A 21,935-nucleotide genomic window follows, 5' to 3' on the forward strand; every position below is an offset into this window, starting at 1 on the left:
AGCACTTGGATGTGCACCGGAATGGCATTAGTTTTCCTTTCCAAAGTAGGTCTTAACCTGTTTGGGGTGCAAGCCCGACCTCGGACCAAAAATGACAACAGCTGCAGAGCGCGAAATTCAAAATCTATTTTTTAAAAATATTTAACTTTTACACATTAACAAGTCCAATACAGCATTTGAAAGATAAACATCTTGTCAATCCAGCCAACATGTCCGATTTTTTAAATGTTTTACAGAGAAAACACCACATATATTTATGTTAGCTCACCACCAAATACAAAAGTGGACAGACACGTATGAATTATGATTATGAAGTATGAATTATGATTGAAGTAGCATGCACAACCAACCGAAATAAACTAAAACCAACCTAAAGAGCCCAGAAAAAACGACCTCAGATGACAGTCATATAACATGTTACACAATAAATCTATGTTTTGTTCATAAAAAGTGCATATTTTAGCTATAAATCTGTTTTACATTGATGCTACCCAAAAATGCTAACACATAGCTAGAGTCTGAATCCAGCCGGGAGTAGCCAGAGAAAATACATACACCAACGTCGGCTACTAATTACACCTCATAAAACATTTCAGAAAAACATATGGTGGATAACTAATGAAAGACAGATATCTTGTGAATACAGACAACATTTCCGATTTTTGAAGTGTTTTACAGCGAAAACACAATATATCGTTATATTAGCTAACATCATAAGCTAGCATAAGGCAGCATTGATTCTAGTCAAGCGCTAGCCTAGCATAGTTAGCAGCGTTAGCATTCAACAGTTCGACATATATATGAAAAAGCATCCCAAATTGGGTCTTATCTTTCTTGGTACTCCATCAGAATGTTGTAACGGGGTCCAATGTCCAGTAGAGTCTTTAGTTGGGTTCCAGAACGAAGGATTCCCCTCTTTGGTTAGCTAGCACGGTAGCATTGCTGCGCCAGAAAGCGTTTCTTCAAAAAATTCTTCCGTCGTTTCACATCTAAAGTCCAGAATAAATTGCAATAATATAATTAAAGTATATTGAAAAAACAACCTTTAGGATGATTTTGTGACATGTAGCAAATAATATCGTAGTCAGGCATCATATTCAAAGTTACCTACCTTGTTCCAGAAGCCGAGATCAAATTATCCTTCGCGCCCGGATTTTTATTTTAACTGCGCATGTCTCACAAGAAGTTCTGTTATTCAGTCCAGGGACGAGATATTCGACCCCTTTCAATTCTCACTTCCGCATTACAGTCTAAGGTACGCCTCTGACGTGTCCCTATGGTCCTAAGTCAAATGGCCTTTTATAGAGAAGGTCTTAAAGAGACACATCGCATTTTGGGAAACTCAATTCGGCTGGGAAAATGGCTGTAAAAATATTTCTGTTCGACTTAGAGAAACAATTCAAACCTTTTTAGAAACTACAGACTGTTATCTATCCAACAGTAGTAAATATATGCATATTGGAAAATAAAAAGTTTCTTAGGAGGCCGTTTGAAAATGTGCACACATTTTCCAGTTTTTTCAATATTCAGCGTGCAGCCATAACAGGTTAAATCCTCACAAAAACTCCTACAAGATTGCTTGTGCGAAACGATATCTGATGACCCAATCTGTACTTTCTGCAGAAAAAGTCCCACCTGTCTCTTTTTTCAACAATGGCTTCACTTTCATACATACCTCCAAAAACCTGTGGTAAGATGGCGCCGACAGATATGGCAGCTCAGCTTCTAGCTCCTAAGAAACTGTGCAGGATTTAGTTTTTTTGTGTGTTATTTCTAACATTATTAGGCCAGAATTTTTTTGTGTTATTACGTACAGCCGAAAATAACTTTTGGATATCAGAGCGACGGTAACTCACCAGCATTATGACCAGGAATATGACTTTCCCGAATTGGATCCTTTGTTTGTACCTCCCAGGCCAATTGAACTTATTTCAGAGGTGGCTCCAAAACACCACCGGCGGAGAAGAGGAATTCGGAGTGGACTTCTTTTCCGACTCAGGAGGCGTGCACACCATCCACCGCTTTCGAGTCTCTGGATAATAAATTAGAAGAGCTCTGGGCGAGGATCTCCTTCCAGAGAGACACCAGGGATTTTAACATACTTTGTTTCATGGAAACATGACTCTCTTGGGATATACTGTCCCTGTCCATACAGTCAGGTTTCTTAGTATATCGCGCAGTCAGGAATAAAGAACTCTCCGGAGGGGCCTCCCGGGTGGCGCAGTGGTCTAGGGCACAGCATCGCAGTGCTAACTGCGCCACCACCAGTCTCTGGGTTCGCACCCAGGCTCTGTCGCAGCCGGCCGCGACCGGGAGGTCCGTGGGGCGACGCACAATTGGCATAGCGTCGTCCGGGGTAGGGAGGGTTTGGCCGGTAGGGATATCCTTGTCTCATCGCGCTCCAGCGACTCCTGTGGCGGGCCGGGAGCAGTGCGCGCCAGCCAAGGGGGCCAGGTACACGGTGTTTCCTCCGACACATTGGTGCGGCTGGCTTCCGGGTTGGAGGCGCGCTGTGTTAAGAAGCAGTACGGCTGGTTGGGTTGTGCTTCGGAGGACGCATGGCTTTCGACCTTCGTCTCTCCCGAGCCCGTACGGGAGTTGTAGCGATGAGACAAGGTAGTAATTACTAGCGATTGGATACCACGAAAATTGGGGAGAAAATGGGATAAAAAAAAATTTAAAAAAAGAACTCTCCGGGAAGAATGGTGTGATTGTGATAACATACAGAAACTCAATTCCTTTTGTTCACCCAACCTAGAATACATCACAATCAAATGCCGACCATATTACCTCCAAAGAGAATTATCTTTGTTTATAGTCACAGCCGTGTATATTCCCCCTCAAGCCGATATCATGACGGCCCTCAAAGAACTACACTGGACTTTATGCAAACTGGAAACCGCATATCCTGAGGCAGCATTTATTGTAGCTGGGGATTTTAACAAAGCAAATGTGAGGAAAACGCTACCGAAGTTCTACCAACACATTGACTGTAGTACTCGCGCTGGGAAAACATTGGACCACTGCTACTTTTCGAAATGCTTACAAGGCTCTCCCCCGCCCTCCCACTGGCAAGTCAGATCATGACTCATGACTCATGGCTCATGCCTTCCTATAGACAGAAACTCAAACAAGAAATACCCATGCTAAGGTCTATTCAACGCTGGTCTGACCAATCGGAATTCATGCTTCAAGATTGTTTTGATCACTCGGACTGGGATATGTTCCAGGTAGCCTCTAACAGCAACGAATACATGGATACGGTGACTGAGTTCATCAGTAAGTGTATAGGAGATGTTGTACCCACTGTGACATACCCTAACCAGAAACCGTGGATAGATGGCAGCATTCGTGCAAAACTGAAATCGCGAACCACCGCATTTAACCATATCATGGTGACTGGCAATATGGCTGAATACGAACAGTGTAGTTATTCTCTCTGTTAGGCAATCAAACAGGCAAAACGTCAATATTTAGACAAAGTGGAATCGCAATTCAACGTCTCAGACACGAGACATATGTGGCAGGGTCTACAGACAATTACGCACTACAATGGGAAAACCAGCCACGTCGCAGACACCAACGTCTTGCTTCCGGACAAGCTAAACACCTTCTTTGCCCGCTTTGACGATAACACAGTGCCACCGACGCGGCCCGCTATCAAAGACTGTGGGCTCTCCTTCTCCGTGGCTGACGTGAGTAGGACATTTAAGTGTGTTAACCCTCGCAATGCTGCCGGCCCAGACGGCATCCCTACCCGCGTCCTCAGAGCAGATGGCTGTAGTGTTTACGGACATATTCAATCAGTCTGCTGTTCCCACTTTCTTCAAGATGTCCACCATTGTTCCTGTACTCAAGAAAACAAAGGTAACTAAATGAAATGACTATCACCCCGTAGCACTCACTTCTGTCATGAAGTGCTTTTAGAGGCTAGTTAAAGATCATATCACCTCTACTTTCCCTGACACCCTAGACCCACTTCAATTTGCTTACCGCCTCAATAGATCCACAGACGATGCAATTGCCATCGCACTGCACACCGCTCTTTCCCATCTGGACAAGAGGAATACCTATGTAAGAATGCTGTTCATTGACTATAGCTCAGCATTCAACACCATAGTATCCTCCAAGCTTATCATTAAGCTCGGGGACCTGTGTCTGAACCCCGCCCTGTGCAACTGGATCCTGGACTTCATGACAGGCCTCCCCCAGGTGGTGAAGGTAGGAAACAACACGTCCACTTTGCTGATCCTCGACACAGGGGTCCCACAAGGGTGCGTTCTCAGCCCCATCCTGTACTGTCCACCCATGACTGCGTGGCCACGCACGTCTCCAACTCAATCATGAAGTTATCAGACAACACAAAAGTAGTAGGCCTGATTACCAACAATGATGAGACAGCCTACAGGGAGGAGGTGAGGGCCCTGGGAGAGTGGTACCATGAAAATAACCTCTCACTCAATGTCAATAAAACAAAATAAAGGAGCTGTTCGTGGACTTCAGGAAACAGCAGAGGGAGCATGCCCCTTTCCGGGATCGCAGTGGAGAAGGTGGAAAGCTTCAAGTTCCTCGACGCGCACATCACTGACAATCTGACAGTGTGGTGAAGAAGGAGCAACAGCGCCTCTTCAACGTCAGGAGGCTGAAAAATGTTGGCTTGGCCCCTAAAACCCTCACAAACTTTTAAAGATGCACAATTGAGAGCATCCTGTCGGGCTGTATCACCGCCTGGTATGGCAACTGCATCGCCCGCAACCGCAGGGCTCTCCAGAGGTTGGTGCAGTCTGCCCAACGCATCACCAGGGGCAAACTACCTGCACTCCAGGACACCTACTGCACAAGATTGTCACAGGAAGGCCAAAAAGATCATCAAGGACATCAACCACCCATAATGTGGTTTCCATATGAAGATCATTAATATAGGGACAATTGGCTGTGTGTATGAGGCTATTAGCTCCATGACAGCTTCCATGGCTGCCTCTCCAACCTGCCCTGATTTTCATGGCACCTCAAGCATACACTTTTAGACACACCTTTACACCGAATACCTAGCTCATAACACTCTTATGGACCACAAGACCTGTTGAATCTATGAAACCAAACCGCTGTCATCTGGCACAGATGAAAATGTTTGGCTATGTTTTCTAATTACAGTTAGCAGGCCAGTGGTGGAGAGGTAATTACTGACAAAGCATTAAAGAATATATATTACATTGGCCCTGGCCCAGACCTCAGTTTCTCACCATAGCAGCTATATTTAGTGAGAAATGCTGTGCTCCGCTAAGTGTTAGGCACATAGCGCTCATCTGTAATATAGTTGTTAACCAGAGACAGATGAAGGCCAGTGGATATGTGGAAACACTGCCTGGTCTTGCCTTTCTCTCTGGGTTTTGTATTCATGATACACGTGTCAAGTGTGTCACTTCTGTCAGGCAAGCAAGTCTCACTCTGTCAGATGCATATGGTTTGTGTACAAAATTGTGTGTGTGTGTGTGTGTGTGTGTGTGTGCATGAGAGACAGAGAGAGAGAGATTGTTGAAGCTCTATGCTGTGAGGTCAGTAGATTGAGCTCTTGTGTTCCAAAACCAGTGTTGATCCTCCACTGTGGTCCACATGACAGGAGGGGGTGAAGGGGAGAGGAAGGGAGTGGAAGGGAAGAGATGGGAGGGGAAGTGAGCGGGGGGGGTAGTGGAGGGGAGGTGAAGGTAAGGGTGTGTAAGGGTGTGTAAGGGGTGAAGGGGAGGGTGGTTGGCTGGCATACCAACAGTATAGCTCCATGGATTAGTAATTAACCAAAACTATTTGTAAATCTGTTTACACAGCGTGAGAGCACTAAAGGCAGAGCTGTGTTTCCTACTTGACAGGATTAGTCATGTAGAAAGCTGCCTTCATCTTACACCTACCCCTCACTCTTACCCCCCCCCCCCCCCCCCTCCTCACCACCGCACCCCCTCACCCTTACCCACATCAGGTGGTGTGTTAGAGGGGTTTGCGATCCCAGAAGGGTCACACATGGGGGAGTGGTTCTGCACATACTGTGCTAAATTCAGTTGTAATATTGTCTCACATCTTCATGTGTTGGTCAGTAAAGGCACACTGTAGTTTTTATGACAGCCCATGAATTGCGGTCATTGTGGTGATGGGTTATAGAATCGCTGTCACAGAATCTTGCCAGCTGGCACTTGAGTTTGCAGAAAGCTTACAGTACAGTACCTAAGGCCATGTGGCCATTTAATTTATTTTTTAATTAACCTCTAACTAAGCAGGGAGTCATGCTGAGACCACGTTTTTATGCCATACTGAGACCACAGCCATGAAGTCTTTAAGAGAATATGTATCAAAAACCACTTGGGTGGTCCTCATTTTTGAAGCTGATAAAGGGTTGGGGCTTCTCTCTGGAATCTATTGGGGTTAAATAAGAGTTAGCAGCATTGCTCAGTGTGTGCACATCTGGGCCCAGTTGCTGAATGATAGATGTTGATAAAGTCTCTGTTTCATGCATTCATGAGGGATCCGCTGTGTGGCAGTGCGTGTGTGCGGAGTGCAAATGTGTGTGTGTCATTAAGTGTGTAAACAGATTCTGTGGAGGAACAGGAGACACAGGCGCAGGTCCAATCCCCACTGTGCTCGGCAGGGACCCTAAGTGCAGCAGGCGGATTATTCTGGGGAGGGAAACTGAAGGTGACAGTGTGTCATCTAAACATAGCCCTCCCCATCTCAGCCGCTCAGTTTCATGGTGCAGAGCCCTCTCTCCTACTCCCGCTCTCTCTCTCCTACTCCCACTCCCTCTCTCCTATTCCCACTCCCTTTCTACTACTCCCACTCCCTCTCTCCTTCTCCCACAACCTCTCTCCTGCTCCCACTCCCTCTCTTCTCCCTCTCTCCTTCTCCCTCTCTCCTACTCCCACTCCCTCTCTCCTATTCCCACTCCCTTTCTACTACTCCCACTCCCTCTATTCTTCTCACACTCCCTCCCCCTTTCTCTCACTCCTTCTTTCTTCCTTCTCTCTTCAATTAACAAGGGAATGGCAGTAAATGCAAAGGGAGTGGAGTGTTTGGGATTCCTGGAGTGGCAGTGGTGATCTCTTTTAGCACACACAGGAACAGAGCTGCTGCTGGTGTGTGTGTGTGTGTGTGTGTGTGTGTGTGTGTGTGTGTGTGTGTGTGTGTGTGTGTGTGTGTGTGTGTGTGTGTGTGTGTGTGTGTGTGTGTGTGTGTGTGTGTGTGTGTGTGTGTGTGTGTGTGTGTGTGTGTGTGTGTGTGTGTGTGTGTGTGTGTGTGTGTGTAGTGTTCCTACACTGCTCCGACTTTCACCTGTGGACATCCTCGCTGGACTCGGGTTCCTGATTCTTTTAGAGCCTTGTCTTCATTGAAACTGAGATTGTCCCAAAAATAAATGCCCAGTGTTGTCTGTCTGACTTCTGTTTCACAGCCATGTTGTTGCATCTGTTGCTCCCTCGCCATGCTGGAAAATCCAAATCATCCAGACACTATGAATAACTTCTTCCCTACTGTACCAGAGCAGCGGGGCCTGTACACATTTGTTTTTATATTGATATTGTGAAGGTTACACTGAACCTCTTACAAAGAACTTGTACAGACATTTCCAGTCTACAAGCAAAGTCAGTCTTCTCTCCCATTGGTAAGGAATGACATTTAGTGAACTACATGCAGCTACAGTTACAGATGGCTTGTACAGTGCCTTGCAAAAGTATTCATCCCCCTTGGCGTTTTTCCTATTTTGTTGCATTACAACCTGTACTTTAAAAATATTTTGGGGGGGATTTCATGTAATACACATACACCAAATAGTCCAAATTGGTGAGGTGAAATTAATCAAATAACTTCAAATAAATTCAAAAATATTCAAAACAGAAAAGTGGTGCGTGCTTATGTATTCACCCTCTTTGCTATGAGGCCCCTAAAGAATATATGGTGCAACCAATTATCTTCAGAAGTCGCATAATTAGTTAAATAAAGTCCACCTGTGTGCAATCTAAGTGTCATATGATCTGTCACATAATCTCAGTATATATACACATGTTCTGAAAGGCCCCAGAGTCTGCAACACCACTAAGCAAGGGGCACAACCAAGCAAGCGGCACCATGAAGACCAAGGAGCTCTCCAAACAGGTCAGGGACAAAGTTGTGGAGATGTACAGATCAGGGTTGGGTTATAAAAAAAATATCAGAAATTTTGAACATCCCACGGAGCACCATTAAATCCATTCTACATTTTTTTTAAAGAATATGGCACCACAACAAACCTGCCAAGAGAGGGCCGCACACCAAAACTCACGGACCAGACAAGGAGTGCATTAATCAGAGAGGCAACAAAGAGACCAAAGATAACCCTGAAGGAGCTGCAAAACTCCACAGCGGACATTGGTGTGTCTGTTCATAGAACCACTTTGAGCCGTACACTCCACTGAGATGGGCTTTATGGAAGAGTGGCCAGAAAAAAATATTGCTTAAAGAAAAAAATAAGCAAACACGTTTGGTGTTCGCCAAAAGGCTTGTGGGACACTCCCCAAACATATGTAAGAATGTACTCTGGTCAGATGAGACTAAAATTGAGCTTTTTGGCCATCAAGGAAAACGCTATGTCTGGCGCAAACCCAACACCTCTCCTCACCCGAGAACACCATCCCCACAGTGAAGCATGGTGGTGGTAGCATCATGCTGTGGGGATGTTTTTCATCGGCAGGGACTGGGAAACTGGTCAGAATTTAAGAAATGATGGATGATGCTAAATACAGGGAAATTCTTGAGGGAAACCTGTTTCAGTCTTCCAGAGATTTGAGACTGGGACGGAGGATCACCTTCCAAATGACCATAAGCATACTGCTAAAGCAACACTCGAGTGGTTTAAGGGGAAACATTTAAATGTCTTGGAATGGCCTAGTCAAAGCCCAGACCTCAATCCAATTGAGAATCTGTGGTATGACTTAAAGATTGCTGTACACCAGCGGAACCCATCCAACTTGAAGGAGCGGGAGCAGTTTTGCCTTGAAGAATGGGCAAAATTCCCAGTGGCTAGATGTGCCAAGCTTATAGAGACATACCCCAAGAGACGTGCATTTATAATTGCTGCGAAAGGTGGCTCTAAAAAGTACTGATTTTGGTGGGGTGAATAGTTATGCACACTCAAGTTTTCATTTTTTTGTCTTATTTGTTTCACAATAAAAAATATTTTGCATCTTCAAAGTGTTGTGTAAATCAAAATCAATTTTAATTCCAGGTTCTAAGGCAACATAATAGGAAAAATGTTAGGGGGTGAATACTTTCGCAAGCCACTGTATATGGACAAACTTAGAGAGAAAAATTATATTGTCACTTTGTCCAAAAGAATGATACAGAAACTGATAGAGCAATTTATGGTTCTCAGAAATGAGCTCTCTTTCAGAACAGGCTTGTCAGGTTAAACTGGAGCAGTGATACTGAAATGTTTCACTCACCTGCAGGGTTTTACCCTTCAAGGTGACTCTTTTCTAGGTGGCACAATTGGCACATCCTGTGGGATTTGGTGGCTTTTCTCACCAGTGAAGACAGAGCATTAGTGCTTACTGGATTAACAGGTCTAGAATCCTGTCTGACTTTGTTCTGTTCTACCCGACACTCTCTGTTCTCAGTTTGAGACCTGAACCACAGTGTATTCTTAGATGTAGTGCTAAGCCTGTGGAAGATACGATTAAGGTGTCAGTGAGAATGATAGTCCAGATGGATTAGATGCCTAATAATTAGTTACGTGTGCATGCATGGATGTATCCTCCCTAAACCTGAGCTGAAGCTGGAAGGTTACCTGAAAACAGAACCCTGGTGAAAGTGAGAGTATTATAACAGGACCAACTTAAAATAATCTGATTTACTGGAGTGGTGGGAAAAAGAGAGAATGAGGGAGGGAGAGACAGAGAGAGAGAACCTGAATGCAGTGACCCACACAGTGATCAAGTGCAGTTTGACTGAGCCATGACCTTGACAGGCTTCTTTGTCTCGTCATTTGGATACAGGGAGAATACAGCACCAGTGCTATTCCCGTTACCACAATGGCTCATGACAGCAGCACTTGGAAAAGTGTCTTTTAAGATACGAGGTGAAAATGCCTGTAGAGTTGGGGACGATATCCATGGGTGGATATACAGTACATTCATGTCATTTTAATCTTGTTTTGTCCTCCATCTGTTTAAGGAAATCTCTCTCAGGGTGTCAGGGTGGGAACAAGATGGTTGTGATGGCTCCTGTCTTTCATGGTAGCTACTGTTGTTTAGTAATTGGCTAAATCTCAAACTTGTCTCTCTCTCTCAGCAGTATGGGGAGCACGATGAGGCACAACAACCATCCTCTGAAACTGTGTCCAGCTGGATAATCTATTTATTTAGTTGATGTTTATTGGTATATCTCAGGAGTTATGCCACGTAACATGGGGTATGGACTTAACCCATACCCTATTTGTCTTAAACAGATAGACAGTAGCACTCTTACATGCATTCATGTACACAGCTCCTTTCTCCCAAGAGGTGAGCTATGTGGGAATTCCTCAGAAAGTTTGTGCCAGCAGGCCTTACTCTGACTGTGGAGGTCAAGGGCGCTCTTCCCCTCTGATCATTCCGCCTAACCATCATTTCTCACCCTTCTGTCAGTCGGAGATTCTGTTACCGTAGTCTCTCTCTCTCTCTGGGCTGACACTGGGAACACCATGCAGTCACCAAGCTGAGTTATGAGAGTGGGAGAGTAAAGTTTAGACCTGAACCAAATGGGCTCAACTGAGTTGGACCTGAGGAAGAAAAGGTCATATAAGTTGACCATAGTACGAGGTTGCAAACCAACTTCTAAAAAAGAAGACTCCATGCCCCATGTCTGAACGTAGAGTTCTGGGCATTAAAGCATTCTGTTTTATCAAAATGCTAGCTACATCGTTAACTTCAGGTCATTTTACATAAAGTACACCAACTAAGTGCTTTTCAATGCATGCAACAGATATAGACAACAAGCTGGAATAATATGGATAATATAACAATATCATTTCCAGAGGTAGACCTCTAAACGTCAAGTACGTTTTCATTATTTCTCACTTAGATTAAATTACCATCAGCATTTCACCCACTCTCTCTCTGTTCCCTTTATGACTGTCAAGTCCCCCCACTCCACCTCTTCAACTGGTCAGCTGTAGTCATATCCCCCGTTTGGAACAGGGGAAACTAAGCCCTTAGGAAGGCACAATGTATTGGAAGTGGCCCCAAAGAGCACTCAGGCGTAATAGGATGCGTGTTGCTTTGATGCTTTTGTGGTGGGGCGTTTTGAAATGCTGATTTCTACTTTTCCCTTTGCTGCCTCTTGCATGTTGGTGGAGTAGGTAGGTGTTGATTGTTATGTGAGGAGATGGACTCATGCCATGCCAGGGCAGCTTTTACCCCCTCTGGTTTTGTTTGTGGCTCATCTTTTCAAGCCCCCCCCCCGCCCCGCCCCCCCGTGGTGGTGCCTCCTCTCCATTGGCGAGGGAGTGAAAGGGGGGACCCCGGCATGCATTCCCCTTGTTGTTGTTGTTGTTGTGTGTCGCCCACACACTCTTCCCCCTGTGAAGGTCCCGCAGGCCTCTCAAGCCACAGGGGCGTTTGTATAGGTCTGCCTCCCATTCACGGAAGTTCATTCACATTCTGGGAGACCTGGGGGTGGGTGTCAAACTGGCATCAGGCCTTTTTGTCAATGAATGCCCTGCACCGCATCCCACAGGCCTCTCTCTGTGCTGCATGTACTCTATAGGTCGGCCCCAGAGAGGATCGCTTTGGAGATGCAAAGGGACGACAGCTGCTTTGAATATGGGTGAAAAATGAAGTCCTTGGGTGGACATGGGGGTGCTAGGATGGAGTCAGAGGAGCTGGGAGGATTGTTCACACTCTCTCCTCTGGCTGGCCTATTGCCATGTCGACATGAGCCCGGTGTTGTAATCGGAAATATCTGTGGATATTATGGGTGTGGAGAGAAAAGAGAATGCTTTTTTTAAATGCCTTGGTGAATGCTATGACATAATACTCCACTTAACCCTGGGAGATTTCATTCATCTGATTTCATTTCAATTTGTTCCAGCTCTGGAGTTCTCTTATTCTCTTACCCCCCTCAGGTGCACCCCAAACCTGAGCTCATCAATGGCGTCCCATTGTTTTACAAATCTAAAAGGGGGGGGGGGGGAGTTACAATGTTAAGTCTCTGTTTGACTTATTAACTTGGCCGCTTGTTTTGCCCGCTTCCCCTCTGAATGGGGGTTAATGAATACTTTATTGCTACTTTACTGTGTGTATCTCAGTGAGTGTATTTAATCCACCCCCCCTCTCCCAGAGACGTCCCATGGCGTTTCCCAGAGTATCACGACAGCCTCTTTTGCATTTCCTTTCTGTGGGAAGACAAACGAACCCAGAGTCTGAGAAAAACCACTCACTCATACAGAGAGAGAGAGAGAGAGAGGGAGAGAGAGGGAGAGAGGGAGAGAGGGAGAGAGAGAGAGAGGGGGGGAGAGAGAGAGGGAGAGAGGGAGAGAGAGAGTAAGAGCGAAAGAGAGAGAGGCAGAGGTTAGGATAGGATTACACTCTCCCACTCCTCGTCAGTTAGGCTCTCCATCGGTCCACAGACAATCTCTCTCTTGGGCTACAGCGTGGATCACATTTCATCCACAGTTGTTCTCTTCCACTTGCCCAGTTTTGGCATGTTTATGCTGTGTCTTCCAGGATATGAATAGAGAGAAAGAGCAAAAGAACGGGGTGAGAGACGGAGAGACAAAAATTGTAGACTAGCGGAGGAGGATAGGGATGGAGTGAGTGAGCTGTTTGGGGGCAGAGCGTTGGGATTTGGCTGCAGCCCTGTCTGTAACTGTACACTGTGGGCCGTGGCAGCATGCGGTCACTTCCCTGGAGTTGAGAGCTACTAGTGAGTAGTCAGGCAAGGGTCCATGTGTTTGTCACCATTGAGGTTTTATTTCTGCTTCCTTTAGTGCCAGTATGAACAAAATACTCAACTCAACCTCACGCTTTTTCACTGTTGGATGACAGATATCATCAGCCCCTTTGTAATGTTGCTTTTTACTCTGTGGAGTAAAGATACAGTGCATAACCCTGTCAGCTTAGGGTAAATGACATAGCACGGCTGTGATGATGACAGTTGGCTATTTTAATCTATGTTATTAACTAAATGCACCTCCTCATCTTCCGCTACAGGGGAGGAGGGTGTGTGACCATGCAGAGGAGGGTACCAGCCAGGGAGGGTCTCACTCTGGATGCACCTCTGTCCACCCCAGGACCCCTGAGCGAGCTATGTCTATTTAATGGGACCTGCCTTCTCAGCAGAAATAAGGCTGAGCTGAGCTATTGAAACAAACCAACCAACCAACCCGAGGGAATATTTAAGCGGTGGGCCAAAAGAGCAGCGGCACATAAGCACCTCTTTCCTGTTGTGTTTGACATGAAAGCAGCATTGAGTAAATGTAATTGATCGTAACTAATTAGCGGAGCGCAGATAAACGATGCCGAGCGGATGAGATGCAGTGGTTTTAATGACACACTGGAGGATAGAATGCACTGTGGAATTAACTCTTCAACATCCTGACACGGTTGCAGCACGAGATGGCGCTTGGTGTGTATGTGTGTGTGCATGAGTTTTTCTCATTGCTGGCCATGCTGGTGTATGGAAACCTAAGCAGTTTAGATGATTTAACTGACAGAATTTTCCAGTCTCTGACATTTATACCCAAAAGCCTTTACAAAAAGGTTTTTGGTGGAAATAAATGTTTTATTGAATGCTGGCTCTAGAAGAGGGTTTAATAGAGCTAGGGTTTATGTCCTCTCCAGGCAGAAGTAGTGACCTTGTTGGGCTAGTTTGGGTTGACTCTCTCTTCTCTCTTTACTCATCTTGGATCCTTTTCTCTTGACTAATCAGCACTATACAGAGATGATGTTGCCATGGCGAAAGCGAGAGAGGGTGTGGTTCTGTACTGACCAGGCCTGTTCTACTGTTCTACTGCTCCAACCCCATGCCAGTCCCTATAACAGCCACTCCTCTTCATGTCACATGTCAGCTGGCATTGCCAGGAAGGCCCATGCAGCCCAGCTCTGGTTTTGTCTAGGAGCTGGAATAAATAATGGGCCTTCCTGAAAAGAGAATCTGGCAAGACTGCGAAATCTCCCAAACAACTAAGAAGTGACTTTATTATGGTTCCACTTGTAATGATTTCTGTGGTTTTATTAGGAAAGAGAAAGTGTCTTGTGGTGGAAGCCAAAGTTAAGCTGAGGCTTCAGTTTAGTGCTTTTAGTGTCATAGATGCATTACCAATGGGAGATTTTTTAACACGCCGTAATTACATTCAAACAGCTACGAGGGACCTGTTAATTGGATTACCGTAAAACAGAGAGAGTAAATCAATACAAGATCATAATATTGCTCTCTGAGGCGTTCATGGTGTAACGGTCGTCTTTTGTTGAGAGATTGGACCAAGACGCAGCGGGTGATGAATACATAATGATTTAATTAAACAAGACGAACACTGACACGAAAAACACTTGATAATTTTCAAAACAACAAACGATGTTAAACAGACCTGAACTTGTGAACTACAATATAACGAAGAACGCACGAACAGGAAAGAACGAAACGAGACAGTACCGTGTGGTGTAACAAACACAGACACAGCAACAATCACCCACAAACAAACAGTGAGAACAGCCTACCTTAATATGGTTCTCAATCAGAGGAAACGTCAAACAGCTGCCTCTAATTGAGAACCATATCAGGCAACACAATAAACCCAACATAGAAACACATAACATAGAATTCCCACCCAGCTCACGTCCTGACCAACACTAAACAAGCAAAACACATAAGAACTCTGGTCAGAACGTTACACATGGTCTCCTTTCAAATGAAGGTCCAGGAGATGTTTTGCAATTTGCTTTTGAGTTGTGTTACAATGAAGACTTTCTTATTGTCTCCAAAGGTGTATTTTGTCAACCCCTTAGCTAAGTGTTTCTAGGTCAATAGTGAAACTGAGATTTGGTTTTGGATCACTTGTTTAGTTTTTTTTCACAGTCAGGCTTCTATCTCAGCTGAGCTGTCATTGTCCTCTGTTCAAAAGAACCCCAATTCTCCTTCTCAGTAACATTCTTAAGGTACCTGCCAATGTCTGCCATTTGAGATGGAGAGGAGATTCGCGTCCATCAGTGAAAGCCGAAATGCGGTACGCAACTGCCTGCCATATTTCCTGTCATGGAGTTTCATCTCCTACTTTCCTGTATCAAACACAAAAACGATTGCCAGCAAGATATTTTCATGCCAGATATTTCCACATTTGATTAACATCATGTTAATCTGCATCAGTGTGATATACAGAAAGCCTATGGGCATTACTTGACTGTTTTTGTCTGTGCTCTAGGAGGCTGGCACAAGTTACTACAGCAGCTGCACCACGATCAAATTTGATTAGCTAAACAACATAGTTTTTCCTCTAATCAGTTTATGAAGATGCTTGTGTTATCAAAATGCCTCTCTGTGTGCAACCATGCAGTGCTTGTGGTTTGAGTAATGGGAATATACAGGAGAGCAGATTTGAATCTTGTGATTGTAGGTGTAAGGTTCTCAGTTTCAGAGTAGATAAGTTCTCACTTCATTCTTCAGAAGCTTGTGAGGAAATAGAAACGGTCTGGAGGTCGATGGTGGTATACATCATCTGTGAAAAGGAGTTTTCAAAGGTAATGTATCAATGTCAACACATTCTGATTTAGAGTGGATGGATAATCCAAGTTGTTCTTTCTCCATTCTTCTCAGCTTCACAGTAAACCCTGTCTGCCCACTGGATAAAAACAGATAGGTTTGCATATGTCTCAACATTTTTTGAATGCTGTGTCCCCACATATGGAAATGTATTTTAACTACAGCTATGAATGACAAAAGAACATTGCAACAATTCAATGTTTTTTTTTCTACACCCAACAGCTCTCCCACATCATATCATAGCTGAGACAGTGTGGGGTTGGTGCATAAAGCATCCGTCAAAATTGATTTAGGACATGCTAGCAGTTGATGTACTGCAGTTTCACATTATCCAACAGCCCAAATATTTCCCCTTCAGTGCACTTTCTCTGGCTTTGATTCAAGCCATAGATCTTCAACGGATATTCTGCATTCTCTCCGAGCATTCTGTGGAAGAGAAACTTGCCTGGGGAAGCAGATTACCTTCTACCTTACACAAAGCTCCGTTTTGACTTGTCTTGCGTAATTGCCGTGGCAATTAAACTGTTTTTGAGAAACATCATGACGGTGGGATAGAGGCCAGGCGAATCGCAGAAGGCTACATCTCGATCTTGTTCACAGCTGTGCAACGTCTCTAGTGTAGCTGCTGTAGAGAAGAAAAGCTGGCGAGCAAAAACAAACAGTGGGCCAAAAATCATATCTGTGGTCCAGTCCATATCAGATGAACAATATTACTAAGATTCCAGTAAGTGAGAGGCACCTCCTTTATCATGACATACATGTGGTTCTTTCTGGAGCTCCTCTGATATCATCTGCTTTGACCTGATGCAGATGGAAGGAGTGGAGCTTGGTTGGCAGTCGTGGTAAGAGATAAAAAATGCCCAGCAAAATCTTCATTGCAGGTGGTACCACCCAGTCAGCAGGGCTGGCACAATTATTGTATAATCGTGTAACCAACAATTATGGACAACAATCCGTGAACAAAATAAAATTAGAGTCATAATCATCTTAATACGTTCATTTTAGGAGCAGTAAAGAATCAACTTTATATTAAAGTAAATCGAGTTTACCCAATAGCAGGTTTTCATTTTTATATGAAGTGGGTAAAATTGGTCATTATTTTACGAGCAGAATGAATGGCATAGTCGGGAGGAGAAGTTTCACTTCCAAGAGTTACAAGCGGTCAATACCATTCGTTTTTAAGACAGTGTCAGCATTTTCGCTGCTGGTCATTCGAGTCAAGTGCAGGAGAGCAGAGATAGGTGGTCAGGCGACTTTATTTGCCAAGAGCAATAACAGACGGGCGCAAACAGCTACAACTCAAGCCAACCGGCAAAAGTGACAAGCGCAAAATACCGTCAAGAATACAACCATAAGTTTCACCAAAATTTCCCCAATAGGATACAGGCAATGCCCAGGGTGAAAAAAACAGACTGGCGCAATACAATAAACACAAAACAAAAACAATTCCACACAAAAACTTGGGGGGAACAGAGGAATATACACTGCTCAAAAAAATAAAGGGAACACTTAAACAACACAATGTAACTCCAAGTCAATCACACTTCTGTGAAATCAAACTGTCCACTTAGGAAGCAACACTGATTGACAATAAATTTCACATGCTGTTGTGCAAATGGAATAGACAAAAGGTGGAAATTATAGGCAATTAACAAGACATCCCCAAAAAAGGAGTGATTCTGCAGGTGGTGACCACAGACCACTTCTCAGTTCCTATGCTTACTGGCTGATGTTTTGGTCACTTTTGAATGCTGGCGGTGCTCTCACTCTAGTGGTAGCATGAGACAGAGTCTACAACCCACACAAGTGGCTCAGGTCATTTTGCAGGGCTCTGGCAGTGCACCTCCTTGCACAAAGGCGGAGGTAGCGGTCCTGCTGCTGGGTTGTTGCCCTCCTACGGCCTCCTCCACGTCTCCTGATGTACTGGCCTGTCTCCTGGTAGCGCCTCCATGCTCTGGACACTACGCTGACAGACACAGCAAACCTTTTTGCCACAGCTCGCATTGATGTGCCATCCTGGATGAACTGCACTACCTGAGCCACTTGTGTGGGTTGTAGACTCCGTCTCATGCTACCACTAGAGTGAGAGCACCGCCAGCATTCAAAAGTGATCAAAACATCAGCCAGGAAGCATAGGAACTGAGAAGTGGTCTGTGGTCACCACCTGCAGAATCACTCCTTTTTTGGGGGTGTCTTGTTAATTGCCTATAATTTCCACCTTTTGTCTATTCCATTTGCACAACAGCATGTGAAATTTATTGTCAATCAGTGTTGCTTCCTAAGTGGACAGTTTGATTTCACAGAAGTGTGATTGACTTGGAGTTACATTGTGTTGTTTAAGTGTTCCCTTTATTTTCTGAGCAGTGTATATATGCAGTGTGATTAGGGAATGTAAGCCGGGTGTGCGGGGAACAAGACAAAACAAATGGAACAATGAAAAATGGAGCGGCGATGGCTAGAAGACCGGTAACGTCGACCGCCGAACAAGGAGAGGAGACGACTTTGGCGGAAGTCGTGACAGACAGAGGTGTCACCAAAGCTGTGTTGTATTCATTAGGGATGTCGTAGCTAGTTTTCAAAGATGCATTATGATGCATTACAAGCAACAACAACAAACAATCTGCAAAAATGACAATTATGACAACCGTGGTCATTTGCATGACAATTAAACATTACCCACATTTCCATAATCGGAATAAGCCCTACCGGTCAGTCTCTCACTGTTACCTTCGCACATGGGAAGTGCTGAGACTGAGAGACAAACTGAAAATGAATGTACATCAAAAGGAAACAAACAATTCAAACAAGAGAGAAATAAACCAAAGGAGAAAGACCCTAACAAGAGAACAACTTGTTGTAATCGCAAACACTTAAAAGGGTTTTGTGTTCATCTGCTTCATTGTGCTACTTCAATAGAACAGCAGTGCCACCAGAGATAGAAGACTACTGACCCTGTACAGAACACCCGGTACCCTCCCAGCATTCATTCCTGCCTCCTCCTCCTCCTTTGTGTATTGTTAGGTCCTCATGCTGGGTGGTCATGGTTCTACACACCACACAGACATTACATTTGTGGAACACCCTTTTCATTCCATTTTTTTTTCACTGGATCAAATCCTCTGTTAGATGTTCAAAATCCTTGCCACAAAGCCCCTTCACTATACATTCAGATTTTTTGGAAGAGTATGACATTGATTACTTTGTATAACTCAATATGAAGTCATTCTCATACTAAGTGAATAGTAAGCACTCTCGTAAAATGACTCTGGGGCCCCCTCGTTGTGAATGATGTAACTATTAGAGACGTGCCTTTCAGTGTATCCGTGTTTCCTTACTTGAATAGAGCCAACAATAACATGCCATATTAATTGCTTACATACTGGGATTGGGTTTTGTTCCATTTGGCACAGCATGGGGAATCCATTCATCTCTTCCGTCAAACAAGGGGATGCTCTCCATCCATGGTTTGATGCCCAGTTGATGGTTAATTGCTGAGACATGGAGGCCACAAAGGAGTGCTGAGAAGTACTGGAGCATGCCGGGCTTTTACACAGGGCCAGGGCCAGACGGAGATCTCAGCTCCACAGAGCAGTTTGGGTGCATCAAAGCATAACACTGCTGTCTCTGAGGAAGAGGAAACGCTGTGATAACCCCAATTATAGACAGACCAAAATAAGTTAGTTGCTGGCTTCCATTGTACTTGTTCCTTTACTTCTCTCTCCATCTCTCCCTGCCTTGCTCCTTTTTACTTTATAACTTCAATTTCTCCTTTATCCATCTGTGTCGTTTCCACACGGCTACACCAACAGGCACTCTGTCTGCAACCAGGTGTGAGGTATCTCATCTGTGATTTGTATGACAATTAGAGAGCACCCTCTCATTGAGCTTGTAGTTGGTCCTGTTGCCTCCTCCCAACCACATCATTGCCTTACTTGCTATATAGAAATTCACTGAGAAAAGCAGTTGGAATATACACTTCCGACCTCACTCACTACCAAACCTCCTCCAGCGATGGGCTACAAGGTCATGGGATAGAATGCCAATTAAACATTAAGACTGTCAGTTTTGACTGCAGTTGAAGATTTAGTTCCTCTGGGAGAGACTACCTGGACAGTCGCTGCTGGGGGAGAGGAAGAGTCTTTATTTCACTCTTTTTCTGTCTCTTTTATTTACGGTGCATTCAGAAAGTATTCAGATACCTTCCCTTCTTCCACATTTTATTACGTTACAGCCTTATTCTAAAATTGATTAAATATATTTTTCCCCTCATCAATCTACCAACAAAACCCCATAATGACAAAGTGAAAACACGTTTTTAGATTTCTTTGCAAATAAAAACAGAAATACCTTAGTTACTTACATAAGTATTTAGACCCTTTGCTATGAGACTCAAAATTGAGCTCAGGTGCATCCTATTTCTATTGATCATTCTTGAGATGTTTCTACAACTTGATTCTAGTCCACCTGTGGTAAATTCAATTGATTGGACATTATTTGGAAAGGCACACACCTGTCTATATAAGGTCCCACAGTTGACAGTGCATGTCAGAGCAAAAATCAAGCAATGAGGTAGAAGGAATTGTCCGTAGAGCTCCAAGACAGGATTGTGTCGAGCCACAGATATTTCTGCAGCATTGAAGGTCCCCAAGAACACAGTGGCTTCCTTCATTCTTAAATGGAAGAAGCTTGGAACTACCAAGACTCTTCCTAGAGCTGAGGAATCAGGGGAGAAGTGCCTTGGTCAGGGAGGTGACCAAGAGCCTGATGGTCACTCTGACAGAGCTCCAGAGTTCCTCTGGAGGTCAACCATCTCTGCAGCACTCCACCAATCAGGCCTTTATGGTAGAGTGGCCATACGTAAGCTACTCCTCAGTAAAAGGCTGTCACGCCCTGACCTTAGAGATCCTTTTTATGTCTCTATTTGGTTTGGTCAGGGTGTGATTTGGGGTGGGTATTCTATGTTCTATTCTTTGTATTTCTATGTTTTGGCTGGGTAGGGTTCTCAATCAGGGACAGTGTCTATCGTTGTCTCTGATTGAGAACCATACTTAGGTAGCCCTTTTTCCCACCTGTCTTGGTGGGAAGTTGACTTTGTTTGTGGCACATAGCCTTAAGCTTCACGTTTTGTTTTGTATTGTTTATTGTTTTGTCGGCGTCATTTCGAATAAAAATCAAATATACGCTCACCACGCTGCACCTTGGTCCACTTCATTCAACAGCCGTGACAAAGGCACATAACAGCCCACTTGGAGTTTGTCAAAAGGCCCCTAAAGGACTCTCAGACCATGACAAACAAGATTCCCTGGTCTGATGAAAACTAGATTGAACTCTTTGGCCTGAATGCCAAGCGTCACGTCTGAAGGAAACCTGGCACCATCCCTACAGTGAAGCATGGTGGTAGCAGCATCATGCTGTGGGGATTTTTTCAGTGGCAGGGACTGGGAGACTAGTCAGGATCGAGGGAAAGATGAACAGAGAAATTCTTGATGAAAACCTAAACCAGAGCTCTCAGGACCTCAGACTGGGGTGAAGGTTCACCTTCCAACAGGACAACGACCCTAAGCACACAGCCAAGATAATGCAGGAGTTGCTTTGGGACTAGTCTCTGAATGTCCTTGAGTTGCCCAGCCAGAGCCCGGACTTGAACCCAATCAAACATCTCTGGAGAGACCTGAAAATAGCTGAGAGGATCTCCCGAGAAGAATGGGAGAAACTCCCCAAATACAGGTGTGCCAAGCTTGTAGCATCATACCCAAGAAGACTCAATGGTCTGAATACGTATGTAAATGTGATATCAGTTTTATATTTCTAATACATTTGCAAAAAATTCTATAAACCTGTTTTTGCTATGTCACTGTCCTCCTTGATTCGGTCTTATGTAGCACAATTTGAAATTGTGTTTTTTACCTTGGATAAAAGCATAGACACAGAGCTACAAAATGGTATATCATACATTGCATTTGAGGAACAATGGGAAAGTATTTCTGCTTTGAAAGTTGATTAACTTGTAACCTCACTTTTAAAAAAACGGCCTTTGAATGTTTTGATACCTACTGGAGAGCTCTTCTTTGTCTACACCCATTCATCATCGTCCATACCCTCTTAAGCTTTAGCCCCACCCATCTCTTTAAGGGTTGATCCGAGCGTTCTGTCCAAACAACAACAGTCAAGCACCCAAGCTAACT

General features: G+C 44.4%; 1 protein-coding gene across 4 annotated transcripts in view; it reads left to right on the forward strand.

Moving 5' to 3' along the window:
• Positions 1-21,935, forward strand: part of LOC129815028 (semaphorin-3F-like) — a 100,138-nt gene that overhangs the window by 8,945 nt on the left and 69,258 nt on the right. The window lies entirely within an intron of this gene.

Source organism: Salvelinus fontinalis, chromosome 18 (genome assembly GCF_029448725.1).
Source record: "Salvelinus fontinalis isolate EN_2023a chromosome 18, ASM2944872v1, whole genome shotgun sequence".
Classification (NCBI taxonomy): Eukaryota; Metazoa; Chordata; class Actinopteri; order Salmoniformes; family Salmonidae; genus Salvelinus; species Salvelinus fontinalis.